General features: G+C 41.4%; 1 long non-coding RNA gene across 1 annotated transcript in view; it reads left to right on the plus strand.

The window, feature by feature from the left end:
• The first annotated feature begins 1008 nt into the window (after nucleotides 1–1008).
• LOC138579543 (uncharacterized) overlaps nucleotides 1009–19216 on the plus strand; it is a 185245-nt gene continuing 167037 nt past the window's right edge. Inside the window, exon 1 of the long non-coding RNA XR_011304055.1 lies at nucleotides 1009–1057. This is a non-coding gene — a long non-coding RNA (uncharacterized lncRNA). The remainder of the gene's footprint in view (nucleotides 1058–19216) is intronic.

Raw genomic sequence — 19216 nt, forward strand, 5'->3', positions numbered from 1 at the left:
ATGAGTCATGCATTTTGGCATATTAATTGTGCGGGCACAAATATGGCTTTATTATGTAGTATAGCTTTGCAGCAACGTGCCCGCCTTGGAAAGAAGACGACACAAAGCAACAAAGGTTTGATCCCCCGGGTCCGCGTTTAGAAACTTCTGGGTATTAAGCACATTGTGAATACCCAACTAAGACATATTCCTGTAACAGCGCCACTATGCCCCTGGGCTGTGTGAGCGATTTAAACATGCAAATAAATAAATAAATCCTGCAAGACAGAGTACTGCACAAAAAGTTTCAGTAACCCCTCTCCCACGATGGAATAATTAATTCCTATACAACCTAAAACCATTTTGGTGTCCTTTTAAGTCGAGGGAACCTTCTTTCTCAGCTTGGCAGTCACGTCGATTACCTCAACACTTTCTCAGAGGTGTGCTTTTCATTTGTCGTCATATAGTGGGCCGGAGGTCACGTGACCTGCCTGTAGAGGTGGTTTGATAGGTCTATTGATTTATCATCCTAACTCTTTGGCTCTTCACTCAGGCCCCGTTTTCAATATAGAAGCCAAATTGTTAGAAAACACACGTCTAACTGCCTGCCATTCAGTCTGGCCATGGTGGTCTGAAAGGAATGCTTGTGATATATACAAAAATGTTCACGTTCAGCTAATTGTAACTCCAATTAACAACCTGGCATTCGTTTCCACTTCTTGTAGTGCTATTCACTTGGAGTCATCTTTTCCAGGTTTTATTTTATGAAATAGTCTACAGGGGGCACTGATAGAGTCTCTGAGTGGATCTTTGATCTATGCTCAGAAGCAGGTGTGTAGACAGGGTAGGGCCCGGGCAGCAAGGCCCGACCAAAAAATATGTAAATGACCATCCAGCCTTCAGCGCTGTGTGGGCATTTACAGCTGTCACTTTGCATGCTGAGCAGCAGGAGTCGCTGTCTGGCTGCTGTGCTCTGTGCATGTCAGGAACCAGGAAGCTCTCCCTGCTTCCTGGTTCCTGTCTGCGTGGAGTGCGGGAGCCGTAAGCCTGTGAAGCAGCTGATGTGGCAGCTGAGGAGGTAGGCCTATGAAGTCTGGAGGGCAACAGATAAAGAGGAAGGATTGTATGTGTGTATGCTTGCATGAATGCGAGGGGGAGGTGCAAGTGTGTGTATGTATTAATGTATACAAGGGGGTGTATGTAATTGCACGCATATGAATGAATGCAGCTTTAATGGTGTACCTGATGCAAATTTGTGCAGCCCGTAGGGCAATGTTTTCTTACAGTGCCGTGACAGTTTTTACTGACATTAGGGGGCAAATACAACATGAAGAGTGTTTTTATATGGGAGTTGGGTTGTGTAGCCAGCACGGACATTTTTTCATAATGAGGCATGGCTTTTTTTTTTTTTTTACTTGCATTAAGGCACATTCAACAGGAGTATGTTATTATGTGGGGAGGCTGGCATATATTGGCAGAGCGAGCATGCACATGTTTTGTCATAGCATCATTACTGGCATTTTTGGCAAAGCAAACAAGTGTATTTTCTTATGTGGGCATACTGGCATATATAGATGAACCAGAATGCACATGTGGGCACAATCAGTATGAAAAGGTTTTTTACCCTTGGATAGTACTGGCACATAGTGGACAAAGGCATTATGAAAATGCATTGGAAAATGTTTGTGTGCATTGTTGGTGACTTGGCATGCAATGGACTTTTTAAAATATTTTAGGAATGTAAACAGTGTGGCTTTTTACCTACTTTATCACAGAAACTGTACTGTAAAATACACCATTTTCACCCATTAACTATCGGTTGAGAACCTTTCCCCCTGCCCCCGAACCTCCTTTTATTTGTCCGCACTTCCTTGCTGCACTCCTTTGCTCCTGCACATTTGGCAGGGGCAAAACAGTCCCCTTCCCTCTTCAGGCTCCGCCCCCCTTAGGGTACGCCCTACTACAATAGCCGCAGGCCCCCCTTGCTACACAATCCTGGCTACGTCTCTGCTCAGAAGTGAATTCACAAGCTGCATATCATCAAAAAGGTCAGTGGACCCTCTGAAGGTGGTAGATTCCGCACTGAAACTACGTCTGTCTTTTGACCCAGACCAAGTAAACATGTATTTTAAATGTGGGTATTAGGGTCCTGCTACACCTAAAGCCGATAGCAATTCCTATAGCTTGCACATGAGAGAGCACTGAATACTCAAGCATTTCAATATAAAAGGCCTGGGATAGATCAATAACTCCTGGGCCAAGTTTAACTCAAGTTTAAGGAAATGTGGGAAACCAGTTGAAATATGAGGTGAAATGATGGGCAGGTGAGTCACCGAGCAGGGCTTTCAAAATGGGGACAGCAGGTGCTCCTCTTGTCAAGGGGCCAGACTCTTAGTCATCAAGGACTTTCTGTATTTTCTTTTGATGTGCTGAAGCCTTGCCCTGGATTCCTTTATGACTAAGTGGCTCGCTTGGGATTGGCGGGGGCCCGTGGGCCTCCGTTTTCATTTGCACAGCTGTGCAGCCGCAGAGTTCCCTCACACCGCTTTAACTTTCCATTCTCAGGCGCAAATCAACATCACGCAGACCCAGAGCAAAGGAAGTGATTTTAATTTCCCCCCTGGGCAGTGCCAAACCTCTTTCAGGGTAAGAGAGTTTTGCGCTCCAGAAACCCTGGATTTCTGACAAATGATGGGGTGAAATCGTGGTCGTCAGGTCTGTGGTGACTGTGGCTCTCTCGCTTGCATGAGTCCCAGCAATGAGTCCACAGCCGAGGAATGGCGAACACCAGGTCTTTTAGAAGCCTTCCTTTTGTTCTTTCGAGGAAGGTTTAGGGTAAAATAATGAAATGAGCCTGGTGTGTTTGGTGACCCGAGGGTTTGTAGGCTGGGTTTTCAAATTACAACACCATACCATGGTAAACATCTTTAGCTCGACTCGCCTTGGCCAGAAAGAAAAATAAAATGAGGAGCCAAACCTCAGAGAGCAGCACACATATACCGTGATTAAGATCTATTTCCGCACTCAGACCCGGATCATGTAATGGTAACATACCCCAACATGTAGTGCTGCTGAACAGCCAGCAAGGCCGGGGCAGTGCCAGTCACTGAATTGGCAAACATTATGTTGGGCATACAATCCGCACCCCTATCCATCTTTGTAAGGGTTCGGGCCTGTCTGGTGATGTCTCTGATTGGCCCTTGCAAGAACCTGACGGAAAAGTCTGGCGTCGATGTTACTAAAGGCTGTATACTGCTCCCCTTAGCATGCACACCCACAGGACTTTAAGTGAGCTGGGGTTCTCTAAAGGGCTCAGCCACTGCAAGGCCCAAACATTACTCTTAAGATGGGGGCCCTTCCGGGGCCACACAACTGTTTTTGCTGTGAACTAAAAATGAATGAAGAAATGCGTGACAATAGTCCTGGTCTACAGTAGATGTCACTATCACTCCATGTTAAGAAACACAGCATTAGTTTCATTCATTTGGAGTTTGATTATCTGTTTTGTAATACACTTAAATTAGACTATAATATGGACAATATATGTTTGCTATTTGCAACAGATTATTACTATGAGAAATCTTGGCCTTAGAGCGATTTTAATGAAAGTAACAAAACATAAGAATTTTGAATTTCCTTCAAAAGAAATAAAGGGATGGAAACTTCATTGCCTTACTTTTATTTCTTTTCATTTTTATATTTGAATATTTGTTTTGTTGTTGAACCCATACATACCACAGGATAATCCCTTGCTCCCCCACGACCCTTCAGAGGTCATATATGCCACAGTATAATCCCTTGCTCCCCCACGACCCCTCAGAACCCATACATACCACAGGATAATCCCTTGCTCCCCCACGACCCCTCAGAGGTCGTATATGCCACAGTATAATTCCTTGCTCCCCCACACCCCCTCAGAAGTCATACATACCACAGGATATTTCCTAGCTCCCCCACACCCCCTCAGAAGGAAGTCATACATACCACAGGATAATTCCTTGCTTCCCACACCCTCACAAGTCATACATACAACAGGATATTTCCTTGCTCCCCCACACCCCCTTAGAAGGAAGTCATACATACCACAGGATAATTCCTTGCTTCCCACACCCTCACAAGTCATACATATAACAGGATATTTCCTTGCTCCCCCACACCCCCTTAGAAGGAAGTCATATATACCACAGGATAATTCCTTGCTTCCCACATCCTCAGGAGTCATACATACCACAGGAAAATTCCTTGCTCATCCACGCCCCCTCAGAAGTCATACGTAAAACACAGAATAATTCCTTGCTCCCTCATGCCCCCTTAGAAGTCATACATACCACAGGAAAATTCCTTTCTCCCGCACGCCCCCGCAGAAGTCATACATACCACAGGATAGTTACGCTTTTAGGACAAAATGTTTCTAAATTAAGATATTTTTACTCATTAATATTTGAAGGACATACGTGAAACAGGCTGTGCGTTCAAGGCGGGTGGGAGACTTTAATTGTAATATTATAATGTGTTTGCATTTTGATTGAAAACCTCTTATGGTCTAACTAAGGTCTTACCCATTTTACACGTGACTCTTTTTTAAATTTTTACGAAGATTTGCGCTCCATTTTCATTTTGGGATTAATTAATTATTTAGTTGGTATGTTTTCTATTGTTTTACTTTTATTTCTGATTGTCTTTTTGGCTGAGTCTAAAGTACCTGAGATCCTGGTAAACCTTAGATAATTCATTCTTTTGAACAATTTAAGTAACCGCCCCTTGGAACCTGTTGCCTGTTATTTCTGTGTTTCACCCATAAGGACAGATTCATAGAAAACGTGCAAAAATCCTGCAAAGCACTCGGTGCTGAAATCTACTTTGCACATCCTTGCGAGCAAAGTGTTCTTTGCGCACTCTGCGTATTCATGGAATTCGTTGGGCAAAACAACCCGATGCATGAAAAATGTCTATTTGCCCATGGAACGCTCACAACACACCTCCACGTAAAGCAAATCCATCCACCTTTGCACAGTCTTCATCTGCAACGTCATGCATCCCAGTAATTCTGTGGCCCATCCTGCCACAACAGAGGCAGCATCCTGTGGAACCTGCGTACGGTCCCCCATAACTCCTAACTGCACCCTGATAACATGCATTTCACTTCTTGTAAGTGAAGGCAGCACCCAGTAAATTCACGTGCAAACGCATGTAAATCAAGGCTGCACCTCACCAACTTGCATACAAACACCCCTAACTGCAGCGGCACCCCAACTGTTTGTGTGCAGCCCTAAATTCCCAATCCAACCTTGCCTTTGTACAATGGTTCCCATGTGATTGGCAATTTGTGGGTCCTTTCATGTGGCGGTAAGATCGCAAGCTTTGCGTGCTTCTTCACCCGACGTGGCGTTACATGGTCAGATCCATGAATATGCTTGTGTTTGCGCACTGCTGAGAGTGTGATTTCTTTGCACAGCCCATTCCCGGAAACACCCACATAAGTCCTTGTTCATTCTAATTCTGTGCGGGGAACGGAGAATATGCATGCTCAACCCCCATTTATTTCCATGAGTAGCCCATACCACACTTTGAGTGGAGTGTTGCATGAAGCACCTGACTTCACGCAAAGACATGACGGACCTACGCAAAGTTCCTGCAAGGTCCCAGAAAAATGTGCAATGACGGCTCCATGAATCGATGTAAGGGTTTTTGCATGCTGAAAACATTCTATAAATCAGGCCCATAGTGTTGGCTGCCAAAGTCACTGGCAAAAAAACAATGGTCAGTAATGCTTGCAGGTCCAATGTGAATGATGGTGTCCCATGTTCTGCCTGTGTTAAGAGATGTGGCATCACCCCCCTGGTAAAATCCCAGATACTGCAGTGGACACTTCGGAAAGGAAGGTGGCACTGTAGCCTTGGGTGTTCTAGAAGCTGGTGTGGCCCCAAACATCTTTTTTTCCTGTAGGCTGAATGGGGGAAAAACTTTGCATTCGCCTACAGGCCAAACCGCTGGACGGATTTTCACCAAATTTGTGGCAGGGGCTTGGTCTTGAAAGCGTGCTTTTGTAAATTTTGTGACAATCCGTGCAATAGTTTTCTTTAAAACGACCAAAAAGTAGGTCTAAAATATTTAGTGATATCTATGTCCGCTCCGCGGTCACATTTCCCTGTTCGCTCCGCGGACAAGATACCCATTGGCTAAGGGGCTGGCATCATGACTGCGGACATGCGACGTCTCCGCCGATTGGCTGCAGTGAGGCGTTTTCTGCGTCAGATTGTTTGGATGCGCTCAACATCTTGGCTCTGCCGACAGCGTGGCGCCGACCAGCGGCAAAGTGCTATTTTGGAAACTGTTTCGCTGTGTCAGAGTGCTTGGGGAAGTGCAGACAGTAAGAGATGGGTGAAATACTGTATTTGTTCAGGTGGTAGGTGTTAATGATGTATTCCCTATGGTCGCCTTGTTTGGGATGTTTGTAAGTACAGAAAATGAGGGGTCTCATAAGGATAGTACTTCAGTCCGTGTTGTGCGCAGGGAACTTGAAACGGTTCTAAGGACACACGTGGTGTTAGGGAACATTGAAATTGCGTACATGGAGTAGTTAAATGTTTTTTTTCTATGGATAGCATTTGCTACAGTTATAATGTTTCAGTCTATGGGTGTTGTAATGATTTGTAAGCGTCCATGGGTGTAATATGGTGTGGTGGTTGTGGCCAGGGCCTACAGCTTTGGGTGCATGGCCGTAGGCCATACTTCCAAGACTCTAGGCCCTGGCCACAACCACCGCAATGTCACAGCTATGGATACACCTGTGGTATTGCTTATCGATCAGATGGTTGTGGGGAGTGTGTACAGTGTTGGGTGCATGGCCTTCGGCATGAACAAAGTTATAAGCACTGGAGTTATAAGCCACTGCACACCTATGCATTGAAACATCTATGGACATACACATAAGACTCTAGGCCCTGGCCACAACCACTGAAGCATGTCACAGCTATAGATTCACCCGTAGTATCGCACATTACTCATGCGGTTGTGGGGAGGGCCTGCAGTCTTGGGTGCATGGCCGAAGTCCACACACCCAAGACCACATTTATATCTAGTGCAGTTACAAGCCACAAAGTGTGTGATATGCTGTGGTTGTTGTGGCGAGGACATAGGCTGTTTGGTGCATGGCCAAGGCCATGCACCCAAAAACAAAGTTATAAGCACTGCAGTTGTAAGCCACTATGGGTTTTATATACTGCACAGCCATACATAGAAATATCTATGGCCTTACACCCAAGACTTTCGCCTCTGGCCACAACTACTGCAGCATATTACAGCTATAGGTACACCCATAGTATCAAACATCATTCAGGTGGTTCCGGGGAGGGTGTAGCATCTTGGGAGTGTGGGAGAAGGCCATGCACCCAAAACAAAATGTATACATAGTGCACTTAGAAGCCACAATCGGTGTGATACGGTGTGGTGGTTGTGGCCAGGAGCTAAAGTCTTGGGTGCATTACACCCAAGAGTGTAGACCCTGCCCACAACCACTGCAGCATATCACAATCATACATCACACCCATACAATCGATTATGTATCTGGTAGATGTGGGCAGGGCCTAGAGTCCTGGGTACAAATTGAGTACATACTACAGTTATAATGTTTAATTCTATGGGTGGGCTAATGATTTATAGGCGACCATGGGTGTAATATTCTGCAGTGGTTGTGGCCAGGGCCAAGTGTCTGGGGTGCATGGCCGTAGGCCTTTCTTCCAAGACTCTAGGCCCTGGCCACAACCCCCACTGCATGTCACAGCTATGGATACACCTGTAGTACTGCTTATTGATCAGATGGTTGTGGGGAGTGTGTAAAGTCTTGGGTGCATGGCCAAAGGCCATGCACCCCTGAACAAAGTTATAAGCACTTGCTACAGTTATAATGTTTCATTCTATGGGTGTTGTAATGATTTATAAGCATCCATGGGTGTAATATGCTGCAGTGGTTGTGGCCAGGGCCTAGAGTCTTGGGTGCATGGCCGTAGGCCATACTTACAAGACTCTAGGCCCTGGCCACAACCACTGCAGCATGTCAAAGCTATAAATACACATGTAGTATCGCACATCACTTAGGTGGTTGTGAGGAGGGCCTGCAGTCTTGAGTGCGTGGCCGAAGGCCACGCACCCAAACCCACATTTATACATAGTGAAGTTAGAAGCCAGAATGGGTGCGATATGCTGTGGTGGTTCTGGCCAGGACCGAGAGTCTTGGGTGCATGGCCAAAGGCCATGCACCCAAGACTGAAGTCATAAGCAGTGAGGTTATAAGTCAGCATGGGTGTGCTGTGGTGAGTTGGTTGTGTGCACGACCTATAGTCTTAGGTGCATGGCTGCAGACCATGCACCCAAGAGTAAACTTATAAGTAGTGAAATTATAAGCACCATGGTTTTTATATGCTGCGCTGGTTGTGAGTATGACCTATAGTCTTGGTTACTTGGCCGCAGAGTGTAGGTGGTAGGTTATACATCCAAGATGGTAGGCCCTGCCTACAGCCACTGCACCATATTACTGCCATAGATTAGACGTGCAGATTAGAATATGTATGCCATGTGTGCAATTATACTTACTGTTTACTTTGCTGAGAATCCATATATTTCTTATATGATTTTAGTACTTGGCGGAAATATCCTTTTTTAATTTCTGTGTTAAAAGAAAAGAGCATGTTAGTGTTTGTACTTCATGAAGACTTATTACATTGTAGAATAGACATTTTACCTTTATTTTGGACCCTCATGTGTAGTTTACAAACCAGTGTACTGTGCATTTTGCCCTGTTTCTGTGTTTGTTTTTCTAATCCTTTGGTCTGGGGGAAAAACAGCCTTGTTGGATTAAAAATAAATCATTCTTTGCTATGCTACAAACTATTTCTTTGTTTTCTTTGAGTGTTTCCTTGTTGTTTCCGATTAATGTTATGTCTGTTGGCTTGTTGCAGATTTTTAAAAACAGTTAGATACCTGTTGGCGTATTCTAACTGTGCATTTTTTCTTACCGATCTGTGGTGTTCATTTATCTGTGTGGTTGTTATACACTCTTGGGCAGTTAGATACCTGTTGGCGTATTCTAACTGTTTATAGTTGTTTACTTGAATTTCTGTTACTTTTGTAGTACACATTAGTTATTCAATGTTGGCTTTAAGAAGATTAAATATGCATTTGTAAGATTAGCTGGCAATCTCTGCTTTAGAGTAATGGTGCTATCATTACATTCAAACCATCCACTTTTCTTTTTAATGTATGCAGTGTAGTGACCTGCATTGGTTGTAGCTCCTGCGTGGTAGATTGTACCTATTGCTGTAAAGGTTTTCTTTCCAAGTGACACTTGACCGTGTGTGAATCCAGTCAGCTTGCAGTTGTTTTTGGTACCATCTGAATTGTAACGTAGAAGCACAAGTATTATGTAGTTACTATGTGTTTGTATCAATAAGCTGAAGTGATTATCTGAATTGCACATAGCACATAATCTGCCATGGTTTGCATTCTGTACAAGTTGCTGAAATGGAATGGATTCAAAATTAGGTATGGATACATACACAAATCGCTCATTTGGGATTTGTTCCTGTATCACATTGTTACAGAGAGTGTATGTATGTTTCCATATGTATGAAATCTGGACGATTTCATTTATATGTATGTTTTTGTTTTCCAGTACTTGTAGTAAGTACATTAGACATTCTTGTGGATCTTCTTGTGAGTTTATAGTGAAACTCACCATTCCAGCACAGTAGTCCAATCCTTGTCTTATTCCGTGAACACTGTACGTGGAGTCAGGATTGTTTGTTGCGTTTCTATGAAGGACTAACATTTGCAAACACAATTGGTCTGTACTGTGTAAGTAAATATTGTTAACAATTGGTGGCAATTGAAATAGAATATTCATTGCTACATTTACATAGCAACTTACACCAGTTTCATTTGAAAATTTGAATGGACCACCTAGTTCTATCTCAGTGCTTTTGTCAGAGTTTTTGTTCCTTCTTTGAAGACATACCTGATTTACTTTCCCTAATAGGTTCTTCTTTGCGTGTGGTAATTGATGACGTTTTAGCTTCTTTTGTTTTCTTTGAAGGATTTGCCGTCAGATTTTGTTGCATTTCTGTTTGAATTAGTTTTCTTTGACCACGTTTTACTTTTTCTGGAAAAGGATATTTTTTCAGATGGGGGGTGTACAGTGAACACAGTCTATTGTATTCTAAAATGCAAGGAATATCAGCGTTCAGTTTACTTGCATCAAAGTTGATTAGAAATAGACCGTCAAGTGTACGTAAGCGTGATAGTGCTACGTAGCTCATGCCTTCTTTAAAGACTGTGTTTCCTATATCTGTCAATGCTTTGTCTAGGGTAAAACCTTGGGATTTATGAATGGTGGCTGCATATGCAAGCGTTAGAGAAAATTGTTCTCTACGTACATACATAACTCTGAAGAGAAGGAATCGAGCAGTTGAGCGCCCTATCCTTTTCACTTCTAAAAGTTTGTCAAACCGAATATTGACAAACGGATTGTTGTTGTCACGTGGGTATGTTTGAAAGCCAACAACTATACCCAGTGCCCCATTAACTAGCCCTTGCTCCACGTCAATGTTACTTTTAAGCATTACTCTACAATTTAAGGATAATTTTAATATTTTTTCCAACCCAGCTGTGTTGGAGATTGAATTTTCTAAGGTATTTTTTAGTCTTGTTGAGGCTTGCTTACACATGGATAGTGTCATACCATGTACGTCTAGCTTGTCTGTGGTGCAAATTTCCATTATTGGTTGCATTTCTTTTTTTAACATTATTTAATTGAATTTGGAACAGTTTGCAAGAGTTGGCATTAAGGCCATACAATTGACATTTTTGTGCGCTAATTGCACATGCATTATCGCCATAAAGTGCATGAATGTGCCGGTTTTTCAATATTGCTTGTGCTTCTTGAGATAGTACATCAACTCTAATACTTTTTAAAATGTTGGCATAAGTGAGATCTGCAGATTGTCGCACGTTTTTTCTGTTAATTCTCTGTATTGGAAATGTTGCCAAAGGTTGACATTTCCTATGCTGATAACAGTTTTACGGCAGAGTTTGTGTCCTAAGGTTTTAAAAATAGGTTCACCTTTTACTGGTGTCAATTGTAGAAGAACTCCGAAAACGATAATGTGTTTCCCTGCAAAGAGTTCTTCGTACTTTGTTTTCAGTACCTCTTGCAATCAGAGGTGAATAAAAGCCAACATTAGGTTGGAGACCATGCTCACTTCATATATTAGTAGCATTTTCATTTGTTTTAATATTCTGCATAGTTCCATTGCAGCATCTGCAGAAAGACTGTAATAGTCTAATTTGTTTTGGTGTTCTACTGGAAGGAGTAGTAATCGGTGTAAAGTGACACCGCCTATGCTATAGGCAGCTAAACCTGTGGAGGCTGTTACAACAGCTGACAGTTTGTTGTTTGTCAATTGTTGAAAGAACTTGCTGATGATTTTGATTCAGAATGTTTTTCCTGACCCAGCTTCACCACTGACGTACAGCAGTATAGGTTTGTAAATGTGGCAGGTACATTCTTTATTTTCGTGTTGTACACCATGTGCAATTTGTTTTGTCACTTCTTCAAAAAGGGTGTGCTGATCTTTGTTAAGTTTTGCTTGTAGTACAGTTAAGTCTTCTATATCTTGTTCATAGTGACACATGGTGTTTTCCACGTCTGTCATAGCTAATTCTCCCTCATTTGCTATTAGTGGCTGTCCTAGTGGTGCTTGGCTTCCTGTTACGGAAGGTTGACTACTGTCGGAAGTGTCCTTATCTAGTCGGGCCTGAAGTTCTTCTTCGTGTTGCTGTTCATTGTGCAACATTGTTTTGTACTGCGTAAAGTTTGCATCAGTGATAGCGCTTTCATTTGCTTTGAAAGCATCTTCATTGTAGTCATAGTTATCTAGTATTTCTTCCTCTTTTCTCCATGGTTTAAAAAGTTGTAGCAGAGACATGCAATATAGTTCTTTCGGTTGAGGAGTTTTTAATGACAATTTGACATGATTAATTAAACTTCGTTTGGTAAGTTTCACTAAGCTGCCTTCATAATCTGTCACTCTATATCTAGCTTTGCTTTCATCGGGTTTTATATTATTTTTGTATGCAAAGCTTTGACCTATGTGGTATAGACACATGATTTCCAAAGTGCTACTCCTGTTAGGATAGTAAGTGTCCAGTAAATTGCTTTTTTAAAATGTCTTGGCTGTTGGGATCATTTCTGGTAATTGTTTCTATGTCCTCATATGATTTTAGAACTCTTTTTCTAGATTTAGCAGGACCAAGACTTAGCCATACTATTTTGTCTGATTTTCCATACAAAGCAGTACTGGTTAAACGATCTGCCGCTTCATAGGTGTCACATTCTCTATGAGAGAGCATTTTTATGCCTAGGCTGTACAATTTCTGAGATAGTGTTTTGTCTGATGATAGGTCATTCCAGAGGTCTTGAACCTCTGTTTTTTCTGCTCTTGTTAAGTAGGCTGTAACATATCGTGCAACTGCAGTGGAATTGTCTGCAATGTATTGCACATCTATGTTTGCATTCCATAAGAGGGCAATGATTGTATTGTAATCATTGATATATTTGGATCCTTCTGTTCTTTTTATGTAATACGTGTTCTTAGGTGATTTACCTTTAACACTATGTCGAACTGAAGACATGAAGTTGTTCACTTCACCTGTTTCTGTAACTGGTCTAGGCAAACCAAAGCAGCATTTGGTGTAGTATTTCCCTTTACTTTTGTATTTGCAACGACAATATTTGCCACATTTGTGTCTTTGAAATTGTAAAATCTGTCCATGCAGGTCACTATGTGTCCATTGTGAAGGGATTTCACAAGTGACATATTTTTGGATGAACTGCAAAACATTGGCATCACTGTCGTGACCAAATTTAGGTGCATCTTTGATCCATAAAAGCATGTGACTATGTGGTGCTCCTCTCGCTTGGTATTCTGTTCTCCAAAAGAAGTGTTGCACTTCTCCGAAGGGAGGAACAGTTTTATTACAAATAAAGTGTAGCATAGGAATGAAATGATGATGGAAATATCTTGACATATTAACTGGATCTAGAGAGCAAAGTTCTCCAGGTGTTAATATATCTATGTTGGTTTTGTTGTTGTTTGATATGCGTAGGAACTCATGTAAATCTTCCCATGCATATTCTGCACAACTTAGTGTAACAAACCAAGTCGGTGGTCCAAGGTTTCTGATAATACACCGTATGTCACCGTGCCGTCGGAACCAGTATTCTTTTGTACCACGCATGTTTGTTATACTTGATTGTAAAACCTCATCTTTTTCTTGTACTTTTTGTATTAATTACGTAGCTGACATATTTTGAAAGTGGGTTCCAGATTTCAAAATGTGTGCAACTCCGTAACATAGGGTTGCTAGTTCACTTTCAAAGAGTAGGTGGAATATGTATTCCACATTTTGTCTAAATCTGGGATCTTGCGAATACATTCGTAATGAGCGGTATTCTGATGCGGTAATCTGAGTGGGTCTATCATCATATCTTCTGCCTTTGCCAGTAGGAATAATAGCAGTGGAAAAGCATGTGCTTCTTTACTTTTTTCCCATATGCTCATTGGTGGCCCTTTAGTTTGTCGCATTTGGTAAGTTTCTAGTGCATCTTCTACGCTTTCATTGGAATTCAATGGATGAATTGTTTAATGGTCCAAAAGAGTGGATACTGCAGCCAGATCCAGAATTTCAAATTGACCAGTTTCTGATGACTCTTGAATTATTTCAGTTGTTTCCCTTAAGCTTTCTTCAATATTTATTTCTTTGTAGTATTTGTTATTGTCTTTCAGATATTGCAAGGCTTGTCTGACATTATGAGAGTGTGTACATTTTCTGTTAGATCTAATGGCAAGTAAACTACTTTGCCACAAAGGCCTTTCACCAATTCAGAGGGAGGTAATGTTGCTGTTTTTGGTTGAAGGCCTATAATTGCTTGAAATGGGTGAACTGTTTGAATGATGATGCTCTCATATAAATTTAGTTGTTGCAGGGGTTTTGGTAGTGGGAACAATTCCAAATTATTTGTGATAGCACGTGATGGAGTTTGGTTGTTGTCCAGTTTTGTAGTGCAGTAACTGTAACATATTAGGGGTTCACTTATTTTGTATTTGTTTTCTGCTGCAAGGTAGAGAGCTAAATGAAACCATTTGGAATCTTCATTGTCTTCTATTTTGTATGATATGTCTATATATTTTGTGTTTCTTTGGTAAAACGTTCTGCGGCAACACACACACACATGGTTTGGTACTTCAGCTGATGCACTATTACATTTTTGTATTTCTTTTTTGTATGTGTGTAATAGAGGGTTGCTATGTGCAGAATTGTTGCTAGTCTGTTCTAAAACTATTGCATTTTGTAAGTGGCTTTCACTTCCAAAATATTTTCTCTGGATACGGTCGATTTCGTGTTGTAGGTATTTGGGTGTACCATACAGAAGAGTGTTATTTAAATTGGCTAATTCTAAAGCTGGACTTTTAGCATGGTACTTTTTATACACTAGATTTCTTACATTTTAATGATGTATTGATATCCTTTTGATATCATGGAATGTGCTTTTGCAAATAGGTCCTGAAATGCAGGCTAATGAATGTCCTTGTAGTCCTGTGTATTTGCGCACTGGACAGATATCAATATTTTGCAGCACTTTCATTTTAATTTTGTAATTACCTTTCACATACTGAATGAGGAACTGACGTAAAGATTTGAAAGATTTGTTAGGAATGTCACACATTGACCTGCATGGCCATTTGTATAATGGACGGTCTGGTTCATATACTGGACGGTCTGGTTCAGTCCAATCGAGAGGTAATTCCGAGTTTTGAGGGGATACTTTTGTAAGCAGTGTTTCTTGTTCCAAGATGGTATTATTGATTTTTTCATACCCTAGTCCACTGCTATGGATGGCAATTGTGTTTGTTTGATTATGTTTGTATGCTTCTTCATTAAAATATGGTTCTGTGGTTGTTGTGTGACTACATTCACCTCCACAAATAGTTAAGAAGTTATTTTTGTTCACATTCCGTTCATTGACAAGTTCCCTTTGTAGTTTAGTACTTAGTTTTGTTAGTGGTTTCATCCTATTTAACACTAATATAAACAACTTCCCTTTGAGAAGGATTGAACTGTCTACGGGAGCTTGTAGGATTTATTTTCTATGGTAGGTTTTAAGGGTTGAGGATGTTTTTGGTACTCTTCTTATTAGATTCTGAAGGATTCTGTGGCGAAACATTTTTGCTAAAATATTTTTTTACTATGGGTTCTTGTTAATATATCAGGATTAATAGGAGCATTGTTAGCAGTGGCACATTTTGATAGACGAGGTACAGTTTCGGTAGTTGAAGCTTCCTTTGTTTTGCTAAACGACTGTATTAGGTGTTTTGTTCCAACGTTCTCTACAAACTCTTCCACAGATGGATGCTTACTTTGGACACTTTTATTTTCATTTGCTCTATTTCTGCGTTCCTTTCTACCGACATGCTTTTTGGTAGGCATTCTTTGGGGTCTGTTGAAAAAAAGAAGGCATGGTTTGGTCTGTTGTACAATGTATATGTGTTTTGTGGATGAGTGCATGAGTTTGATGGGGAAGCTGTTTGTGGTGGTGTGTGAATGTGCATTGGCCTGTTATAATGAGATGGGGAGCCTAATTTACTCTTTGTATACTACTACACTGTGCTTCAGATGAGAGTACAAAGTGAGCTAGTAGTGAGGAGAAGCATTAATAGTAAACGTAATGGTATAAAATTGAAACAGCTATTTAATTTCTAGTACTAACATTCTAAGGCTTCTGTATGTTATTTGAGTTCCAAAAACAAAGGGATTTGTGAGCCACTCTGCATGTTATTCTTTGTACAATAAATGGGGATTTGTGGGTAGAATGGTTCAGAAAGCAATGTTTGTTTTGGTGCGCAAATTAAATAAATAACCCACACAGTCTCTTTGAGGAGCAGTAAGAATATAAAGGTAGTACTGTACTTACTTTTTTTTGCGGACTGACCAGGTTTCTTCGGATATGTCATTTGCCGTGTAGATGCTGTTGATTTTTAGGAGAGTAGTCTTCACTGCGATTGTAAAAAGTAGAAGTTAGTAACTTCGTGTATTTAAAGCAGTGATGTTATTGTGCACGTTAATTTTGCATCTTTCTTTGGAGTATTCTCCTCTGACATCTCAACAGAGCGTATGTGTGCATTTCACTACACTATGTACTGCCTCTGTATGTTATTTGCAGTATGTTAGTTGAACGTGATTCGCAAATGAGTACAATTTTTAGTTTATGAAAATGCCTAGTTTTTTTTAAGCTGTGTTGTCCATAGCAGAGAGGTTTGTAAGTGATAGGTCATTGTAGTAGATGGGAAAAAATTAAATACTTTCATTTTATAAGAACGGATCTGAAAAATCGGGAGACCCTCAGAGGGAGATGTCACCACAGCAATCGGGAGCATTTATTTTTCTCATACGACCGGATTGGAAGTAGCATTAATGTAGGCGGTACACAGTAAAAAATTATGACATTTTCTAATGGAAAATCGAGTTTTGCGCTAAATAGGGAGTGTTGTTACGTATGTATGGGTTATGCGGGAGACAGTAAGAAGTAGTGCAGTTTGTGAATGAAAAATCGGAAGTCTTGCAATTAAAGGGGGAGCACTGGTATGTATTGGCTATGCAAATTTAGTGCCATTGATTTGTTTACATTAAATCATAAGGGTTGCACATGTTCTCTGATTAAAATACACATACCTGTAATTTATACTCATGCATGTGTGCATGCATGGAGCTGTATGTAGAAATCCACAACACTTGCACAGTAGTTTTTGAAGTAGGTCCTTTGTAATAATATGCGACTTGAATTCAGAGTGATCAATAGTACATTTGAAGTGCGAAATTTTGATGACGGAGTTAGATGTAGAGATGTTGCATGTGATTGGCGGATGGTTATGTGACTGCTTAGCTGTGTCCAATGAGGGAATGGATTTGCGAGTGATGTCGAAAGGGTAGAAGGACTCGCTAAGAGTTACGTGCCACACGTAGACACCGCTTGTCCGTGGGTAGGGTGTGTCACATACAGGGTTCTACAGCAAATCCAGCATGGAAAGGGGACCATAGACATCAGCCAATCAGATGTTCACATTGTTCTTTTGTGTCGAAAGACGGTGCATATCGTGAAGATGGCAGAGGTGGAGAGAGTCAGGGTTTTGGTCCTTGGAGATATTTTTGTGCATGGTTTACAGCACTATTCTGAATGTAGGCATGTGGCACACAATTTCGATGTGAGAGGAGTGGAGGTGGTGTGGCGCGGTGAGAGTGATCGCAATGTTGCGGCAATTCTCAAAGTTTGCAGAGACATGCGTAGGATGACCACTCCCCATGTTGTACTTTTGCACTACGGTGCTTGCTATTTGGGCTACGTGAGTTCACATACTTTGTTGGAAGATTTGGAACAGTTGGTGCAAGCAGTCATTAACATCTTTCCAACTGCGAAAGTAATTTTTTCTGGGTTACTCCCTAGAGGAAAATGGGACAAAGTTCTGTTGTCTTTCCTGGTCAAACTATTGGGAGGTGTAACATCAATCGTGCATTCATGTTACAAGCGGGTATGTTTTTCTGCAGCCAAAAGAACATTGTTCCCAGTAATGCGGCTTATTTTGAAGCAGATGGTGTTGCGTTATCTTTTTTGGGAAATGCCATTTTCTTTTGGAATGTAAGGCTTGCTTTGGAGAAGGTTCTGTAATGATTGTAGGAGTAAAGTAAGAAGAAAAAATATTTAAAAAATACAAAATAACAGGTGACTGTAAGGCATCTGCCCAGAAAACAAAAAAAAACTGCTCTTTTTGAGAGCCCACCTTAAAGGGGAAAAAGGGAATAATATTTAAATGTACAGTCGTCACGCTCTGATCCTCTATGTGTCCACCGACATGGCGGTAGTCTGCAGACAGCACATATTACCAATGGGGATTCTGGGGTGGAGACGCATGCAAATGAGAATGTGCAAGGATTGGTCTGTAAAGGTCAGTGGGTGTGTTCTGAACAGAGAAATTTACTGTGAACATCTTCTCCCTGACAGGGCACCAGACAGCCATGGCTCTGTGTGCTCGAAAACAGATATCTGGATTTTGGGAGACTCATGGATACATTGGTTGATGGTGCATGCAGAAAGTTCAGGTCTATCTGCAGATCTTGGATTTCCTCATGTGGAAGTGCACTGGCATGGCGTGCGTGGAATGAGGTGGCTGGACTTGGTACCTCTCTGTGCTACTTTACAGACAGAGCTTCATCCTGATATAATTATCATTCATTGCGGAGGAAACAGTTTAGGCCATGCCTCTGGAATTTCTTTGCAATTTGCAATGAAGGAAGGACTTGCAAAGGTCATAGACATGTTTCCAAATTGCCAAATACTTTTTTCCTTGTATCGCACAACGACAAAGATGGCTGCGTTCTTCTGCATTTGGTCCACAAATGGAGAAAGCGAGGCACAATGTTAATAAGGCTGTTTGTGCCTTTCTAAGAGATGTTGGCATGTCCTCATTCCACAATGAAAACATTTTGTTTCTCAGCACTTTCATTTTTCAGAGAGATGGAGTCCATCTCACATATGCTGGCAATCAGATTTTTCTTCGAAATGTACAAAATGCATTGCAACTTTTTTTGGATTCATAGTCACCTATTTGGCAATCCATTTTTTCCAATCCATAGTTTTTTTTGAAACACACAAAACACCACCAAAAGGCTCTTTTCAGAGCCACCACTTACTCCCAGTGAAAAGTGCTTTGGTTTTGCTCTGCTTGCACCTTCCATTTTTGTGCGTCCTACGACTGTCCGCTGACTTTTTGAGAAATGCGTGGGGGCCTACAACCATCACTTGATAGTTCTACTGTTAAACTGAGAAAGGCGGCTCTGAAAAATGGTTTTTGTTCTTTTCCAGTTTATTGCTTTTTAGCACACAACACACTAGGAGAGGAGGGCAAAGGAGGGTAAGGAAGGGACACCAACCACGGGGATAAGAAAGGGCAGGTGGAGAGAGAAAGATGTAGGGTGGCCTTTATTTAAGTAAGCCACAGTTCTTCTGGTGTTCCATGACCATAGCCTCAAAAGCACTTTGAAAACTCTCCCCCCTGCAGAGTACTGCATCGCAGTACATACACAATATTGTGACCTTCGAAAGGTAAGGGTCAACAGCATCATGAATGGC

Source organism: Ambystoma mexicanum, chromosome 3p (genome assembly GCF_040938575.1).
Source record: "Ambystoma mexicanum isolate Mex_15411 chromosome 3p, UKY_AmexF1_1, whole genome shotgun sequence".
NCBI classification, from domain to species: domain Eukaryota; kingdom Metazoa; phylum Chordata; class Amphibia; order Caudata; family Ambystomatidae; genus Ambystoma; species Ambystoma mexicanum.